This window comes from Lontra canadensis, unplaced genomic scaffold (assembly GCF_010015895.1).
Source record: "Lontra canadensis isolate GAN:19392208 unplaced genomic scaffold, GSC_riverotter_1.0 scaffold155, whole genome shotgun sequence".
NCBI classification, from domain to species: Eukaryota; Metazoa; Chordata; class Mammalia; order Carnivora; family Mustelidae; genus Lontra; species Lontra canadensis.
Genome location: NW_022631149.1, coordinates 166647 through 174814, shown reverse-complemented (window position 1 = coordinate 174814; position 8168 = coordinate 166647).

The window sequence follows — 8168 nt, the reverse complement described above, 5'->3', positions numbered from 1 at the left end:
AGTGAAAATACCTGTGAGTATACAGGAACTTTATTGTTCAACGTTACCCAGGCTTGGCTGTCTGCCAGTATTAGCAAATGGATGTATAGGTGTGGTCAGGAAAGTCAGGAAAAGATAACGAAGGCTAAGAGGAGGAGAAAACCAGCAGACACAGAAGAATAACCATTTGTCCCACTACTGACTTGGAGAGGAAAGAAAACTCCTGAGTAGACATAGTCTGTGAGATGCGTGGCTTTGGGCAAGGTGGTAAGCCCTCTGAGCCTCAGTTTCCCACAAAAAAAGAAGAGCTTCCTTCACTCTATCCAAACAGTACTGTGATCTGAATCATTTATGGTCCCCTGTGAAAACATTCTGCCTGGAAATGTAAGGTACTTTTGTTCTTTCTGGAAGCCATGAAGTTGTACTTCCAACTATTTCTGTAACTACAAAGGAAGGAAGTGGATCAGTTTCATGTAGACCTTCCCTCCTCCCCACACCAGCCACAACAAACACAGAAATGCTGACTGAACTATGCCTGGGGTTTAGTGGTTACTAGATACACAAACCACATTTGTAGAGGCACACGATGCCTAGGTTTGGTTCTATCACCTTCTGTTCACATGCTATCTTTTACTTTTTTGTGCTGTCTTCCTGTCATGATTGAGAGCAGTCTAAAGGTGACTGGAGGGATGCCTGTGTGAATCAGTCAATTAAGGGTCTGCCTTTGGCTCAGGTCAGGTTCCCAGGTCCTGGGATCGAGTCCCTCACCCAGCTCCTAGCTCACCGTGGAGCCTGCCTCTCCCTCTGCCTGCCTCTCCCCCTGCTTGTGCTTATGCTCTCTCTCTCTATCAATCTGACAAATAAATAAACAAAATCTTTAAAAGAAAGAAAGAAAGGTGACTGGGAAGTAACTAGAGGTTTGAGGGTCATTTACCTGGAAAGTGTGGACACAAGAGAAAAAGCCCGAGAGAAAAATTAGAAGAGGGAAATACGACCCCTAAGAAAGAAACATTTTTTTAATTTTTTTTAAATTTTATTTATTTATTAGAGAGAAAGACAGAGTGAGAGAGCATGAGAGGGGAGGTCAGAGGGAGAAGCAGACTCCCCATGGAGCTGGGAGCCCGATGTGGGACTCGATCCCAGGACCCCAGGATCACGACCCGAGCCGAAGGCAGTCGTTCAACCAACTGAGCCAACCAGGCGCCCCAGAAAGAAACATTTTCACAATGATATGAACTAGAGTCCATCCAGACCCCCGCTTCCACCCTCTGGACCCACTTCTCCTTTCCTAACATCCTAACATCTATTCCTAACACACCCTCTTGACATCTGTGCAGGACCCGGACAGGGAATCCAGAAAGCCTACCTGCAGACATGCAGAGGAGTCACAGGGCAAACTGCTCACATGACTGACACAGTTTTCTTTCTCTCTCAAAAATTAATAAGGAAATACATGGTTGCAAGTGACAGAGGCTGTTGTGTTAATAAAATTGTGTTTTAAGTAAATGATTGACAACCTTCTGCCACTTAAGAATTGTGGGTAACCAATGACTTGTGATGCCTCTGCCAGATGCAGTGCATTAGGAGATGGTCATTGAAAGCTGTGACCAGCCTGTGGGATTCCTGCGTGTGCCACATATTTTCACACGATAACATATGCTTCAGTGTCTCCAATATACATGTGAGCGGCTTGAGGTCAGGATGCACATTATGCATCCTTGTCTTCAGTGACCTAACATGGAGGTGTATACAAAGTAGGTAGCCAATCAGTATTGATTTCATCCCTCATCTACAGGGGAGTTGAACAATGGAAGCTAGAAAAAACTGTGTCTGGAGACTTTGCTCTGAGGGAGTTTGCTTGATGACATCCCCTTGACCATTTTCTGAGGCCAACCAGAGAACACTGACAATGGGAAAACAATTGTAAATGTACTAGAAACAAAATCATATTCTTTGAAAGAAATGCCTTTTCTGTAAAAATTTCTCCATTTGGGGAGATGAGGTACATTCTTCTATAGGAGCTAGAGCTACGGCACATTATAATCATAGCCTCCCAGTTGTGTGGGTGGCTTTTATTATTCTACCCTGAAGAGCAGCTATTACATGAGTAGGCCTAAAACGGAGTCTAGAATTTTCTTAAGAGTAATAAGATTGTAACTGCTGCACAAAATTAGCTAATTTTGTTTTTAGGGAAACCTAGTGCAGTTCCACGGAAGAGCTTTCTCTAGGTCCTCAGCAGGATGTCTATTTAAGATAATGTCTAAGATATTTTCCATCAATGAAAGTATAAACTGATTCCATAATTATCAGTTAAATTTCTCTTAGGAGAAGTTATAACTCCGAAGGTTAAAAAAAAAAAAACCTCTATTTCAAAAAATGCTTTCCTTTTCCATTGTGGAAATAATTTTAGTGCTAGCCATCATGTTTCAGAAAGAAAGGATTTTTTAGAAGCATTTTGACACATGTAACAATATAAATACTTGTCATTAATTTAACACAAATTTTTTACCGCAGCTGGAGATCATGGGCAAAAACAAAGAAAAAACTCCCTTGGTGATTTCCCATCACATTTCAGTTAGTCTGTATCCATCTTGAGACACTAAGGGCAGGGATGGAAAGAGGGGATGGTTTAGAGTGAAGACTGGTGACATTAAGAGGAGAATTTCGATCAAAACAGACACCCATATGAGCTAAGAACTGGTGTTAAACTGTTACATGTAGATTGCCTCATTGGGAAGTCTGGGGGAGAGTCCTGGACAGACCTACTTCTATGAGCCCAAACTCTTCAGAGGTGAAAATGGACACTAACCAATTCAACAGGGTACGTGTTCTCCAAACCCAAGCTGGGAGAATCATCTATCTGATATTGACTAAATTAATTTGCTAGATAACAACTGTTTCATTTTTTCGAGGGGAACTGACAGGGATGAATGAAGATTATGTTTTTCAGCCACCCGTTCTTTATATGTGTGTGTGTGTATTATCTTGATTTGTATTTTTATTTATTTTTTATTTTTTTAATTTAAATCTCAGTTAACACACAGTGCAATATTGATTGGTTTCTGAAGTAGAATTCAGTGAGTCATCACTTTCATACAACCTCCAGTGCTCATCACAAGTGCCCTCTTTAATACCCATCACCCACCTAGCCCATCCCCCCCAACAACCCTCAATTTGTTCTCTATTGTTAGGAGTCTCATGATTTGTTTCCCTCTCTCCTTTCCCTGCACCTTTCCATATGTTCATCTGTTTTCTTTCTTAAATTCCACATATGAGTGAAATCATATGGTATTTGTCTTTCTCTAACTGACTTGTTTCATTTAGCATAATATACTCTAGCTCCATCCGTGTCTTTGCAAATGGCAAGATTTCATTCTTTTTGATGACTAATATCCCATACTGCGTGTGTGTGTGTGTGTGTGTGTGTGTGTGCGCACACAACTTCTTCTTTACCATTCATCAGTCAATGGACATTTGGGCTCTCTCCAAAGTTTGGTTATTGCTGATAATGTTGTGATAAATATTGAGGTGCATGTACCCCTTCAAATCTGTATTTTTGTATCCTTTGGGTAAATAGTGCGATTGCTGGATTGTAGAGTAGTTCTATTTGCAACTTTTTGAGGAACCTCCATACCGTTCTTCAGAGTAGCCACCAGTTCTTCAGATAATGGACCCTAATATATCATAGCATGCAACCAATTGAGCTAATTTGACATTCCCTAGGAACTATCTCTTTCCTTCTAACATTTGAGCACCTACTATAGGTAGGCACTATGGTAAGCCCTCTTTCCCCATATAAGTGACAGTGAAAAAACATGGGGAGGAATTGAGAGAAGAGGAGAAGGAGGAATATATACAACAATTCCAGCTTGTAGGACTGCCGGGAAAAAAAAAAAATACAAGATGCCATTTAAATTTAAATTTCAGGTGAACAAAGGGTATTTTACTGTTAAGTATGTCCCATGTGATATTTGGGGCATGTGTGTATGTGTATGTTTGTTTACTAAATCTGACAACCCTAAGAATAGTTTTCGTATATCTAAACCCTTCAATAGAAGCGTGGAAAAATACAGTGAGAGTACTCAGAAGGGAACATCAAACTCTCCAGTGTACTGTCCATCCAGAAAGAACGATCCGTGTTTTTGCAAGCAGAAGTGGAAGGACCACAAGGATGGAGGAAAGGCATGGAGAGGATTAAAGGTGAGTCCACATGTCAAAGCAGCCACCAGCCTAGAATCAGTAAGGCAAGAGCTCCAGAACACATAAGCTTGTGTCAATAGATGCCAATGAAACACTTTCAAAAATAAGAGATCAAGAAGGGATATCGACACTTGAGAACGGATACAAAAATCTTGTTCTGGTGTACTATATTTGTACTGTGTTGTGGTAGCGGGGTTGTGGGGGTTCAGGGGACAGGTAAAAATTCATTACAGAGTAAACCGATTAGATTAGTCTCAAAGAGTCATTGCCTGAACTGGTACCATTGGTGGTTGTGTTTTTTTTTTCTTTTAAGGAATGTCAGAAGAGCTGGCATCACTGACTAGAACAAAATGGGAGACCTGATCTTTTCCAAGGTCATATATAAGGAAATGAAGAAGAATTCCAGGTGCCCTAGCTAAAGATCTGGATTAAAACCCTGGTTCCACCATCATACAATGTCCACAGCTGTATGCTTTTGTATTATAAAATATAAGTCATATGTTCTTGAGAAAGTCACACGCCTCTCTGAATTTCAGTTTCCATGGCTGTAAAATATGACTAGTAATCATGACGATGACATGAGATATGTATATGGAAGCTCTTACTAACAAGTCTTAATATAGTGTAAATTTCAATGAATATTGATGACCTTCCTTACCACCGCTGCCCCCAGTTTCACCCATACCATCATATGGCTGGGACAAGACACCCTCCAGGAGTAAATATTGGAATAACACTTCAGCAAAGCTGACCACATTACGAAACAACAGACCTCACCCCTCGAGAGCAGGGCTCTCCATATCAACAGAAGGAGACGTGCCAACTTGACAAATTCCAATATGGAGAAAACTTCCTTCCTGAAAGGATGGCAGGAGAAACTACTCCTTAGAGAACTGGTTATGGAATTTTCAAGTACTTATGACTAAACTTTTCTGTCTCTTAAAGAAGCACCATTTAGCATAACTGCGACCAGGCGGCTTACCAGTAGAGAGCGGTTGGTTTCCAGTATCAGGTTAATCAGTCCACCAGGAGGCAACCCAGGCTTCTCCCATGAGGGCCCTCTCCAACACATGAATCATTGAGAGCAAAGACTACTAAAGAACCAACTTCCCACTAGGCACATTTTTAAATGTTTGACTTATACTAACCGCTAATCATTTTACATTTGAGGAAAATTAAGGCTCAGAGAGGTCTAATAACTTACATTAAGTCTGCACAGAGATGGGATATAAATCTAGGCAGTATGGCTCCAGGGTCCGCACTCAGTGTCTGTACCGTACTGCCCACGCTACTACACCCATTCTACACCTGAGCACTCCACTAGGTGGGCTGACTGCTTAGCATGAAAAAGGAAAATATGCTTCTCACTCACAGAGACTTTATAATGTAATTTTTATTTTTTAAAGATGCTTTTATTTATAATTTAATTTTTTTAATGCAAAAGAAACAGACTACACCATAGATCCAGGCATGATTAAATGCCAAAGTGAGTGGTTCGGGCAGCAGGTGTGGTAGGAGTTCAGAGGAAATGAGGAAGAACTTCACAGAAGAGGCTGATCTTAAAGGAACAATGTTTTATGCCTGATCGACATTTCTAAAATGGCTCTTCTCTCACAGTTTGGCTCTCTTAATGATTGATGCCATTTACTGAACCATTGATTGAACAACCAGGATGAGCATCGTTGCCGGAATGATCAATATGCTGTAACGAAGCCTGCGTTTCTCATCCGAACGATACATTTCCATTCTTCTCCAAGGTCCTGGCGCATGTTTACAAAGCTCGTGCTTTCTATTGTTTGATTTTACTTTAACAAGCTTTGTCTGGGACTTTTCTTGGCTCACAATCAATACCATCCTCCCAATAACTTCAAAGATCTATACACCCGGATAAATCTTGGCAGTCTATATATTTCATGACAAAGTTTTATGTACCGTGTTTTTCTTAATAAATTTGTATATGGTATTTGTAATTCAATTTGTACTTTGTGAAAGCAAAGAAAGGATTTCTGCTCAACGCTGCCTACCTACCTATGCCATAGTCGAATGACAGTTGCTTAGCTGCCATCTTGTGGCAAACAACACACACTGTAAAAAAAAAAAAAAAAAAAAAATTCAACATTTCCGAGTAAAGAGTCAAAATTTCCATTTTAATGTCCTCTTAATGGATGGTTTTGTATCCCTCTCACCTGTCTTTCAGGAAAGCAATCTTTCTATTTTTTTCTGGTCTGATGTTTGTAGGACGCCCGTTATTTCAATATTTATACTTCAGTAGTTCTATTTTGATACCAATTATGCCTTACATGACCAAAAAAAAAAGGTGTTCCACAGGTTGGATGAATGTCTATAAACACACAAGAATTTAATATTGCCCTATTTTGAGACAAATTTTAAAGTAGTTGAATGTGACACACACACATACACACGCACAGAACTTTTTTTTCAATCTCTGCACTGTACGTCATTCTGAAATACCACCCATTAGAGACAGTAAAACGAAGTCTACCTTTACATTTGATTTCCAGTTAGCTCACTCACTCTTCCTAAAGGTGATCAGTTCACCTTCTGAACCTTATTTGTGTTGAGAACAGCTTGGCACCCACCTCGGACACACTTGGATTTGCCCTTAAATATACTTATTAATTCCAGCCTTTAAATTAAGACTTCTGTGTTTAGGCTTCATGTGTAACTTTAGCTAGAGATTGTATGAAGAAGAATGTTTCAGAATCAACTTTGCTTTGCTGTGTTGCTGTGCAATCAAGGAAGTCAATAAGCATAGTAATTAAGTGTGTGGACTTGGGCTGATCTAGGTTTGTATCTTGAATTCCAGCTTTCCCCTTTAACAGCTGTTCGACCTTGAGTAAGTCACTTCACATTTTCGTGCCTTAAGATGCACAGATTTAAAATGGGGATCATAATGACATCTTCCAAATAGGGTTGTTGAGAGGATTAAGTGTGTTAACACACACACACACATTCTTTCAATGGTGCCAAATACAGTAAATATTCCAAAAATAAGAGCTTACATGACTTACTATTTTTTATTGTTCTACATTGTATATCGCTAAACAGCATTATTATTGTTTATACCTTTTTTTCTCCCTAATGCTAGATCACTCTGCTGATGTCTGAATCTAAGGGTTCAAACATCTTGCTCTTTTGATTGGTTTAGCAAATATTTATTGAGTCCTTAACACGTGCTATACATAATTCTAGGTACTGAAGCTATGAGAGCTGCCTTTTTCAGGATGGACAACGTCTCCTTCTCATGCATCTCCCAAGTGAGAAGATATTGGATGGTAAACAAATTCACAAAGAGCATAATTTCAGAAAAAACAGGACAGAGCAATGTAATAAAGAGTAACAGAAAATGTAAAGGCCCAAAAGCAGTAGTCCAAATTGTCTACAAAGTCAGAGGAATTAGAACTTAGTAAAAGGGAACAAAGTTAGAGAAGCAGGTAGGAACCAGATAAGAGGGCTATGCAGGGCACTATAAGGACTTTAGAAGTTACCCTAAGTACAGTGGGACTCCATCAGGAGGTTTTAAAGCAGGAAGTTACAAGATCAAATATATGTTTGCTTAAAAAAATTCTATGCCATCAACTTAAATCTTGTCTTTAGAGAATGAAGCAGATGTGTAGATAGAAACAAATTTGAGGGGCATCTGGGTGTCACTGAGCTCACCTTTATTTCCCTTAGAATCATCTGCCCAGAGGGAAAAAAAAACCCAAAACAAACAAACAAACAAACAAAAATCTATGGTCTTCTAATACCCAAATTCACAGCATCTGATTCTACCGTGTCTTGACGACGCTCTCGTGTATCATCTTGTCTTTTACTGTGACAGAACTAGGAGCCAAAAAATTAACAAAAATAGGACACATTGGGGTGCTGCAGACTGTGGGAAACTAATTAAATGTCAAGTAATGGGAATGGATCCTGCCAGACAGAAGAAACATGGTCTTGAAAGAAGTACAATAAGAGTCAAGTGG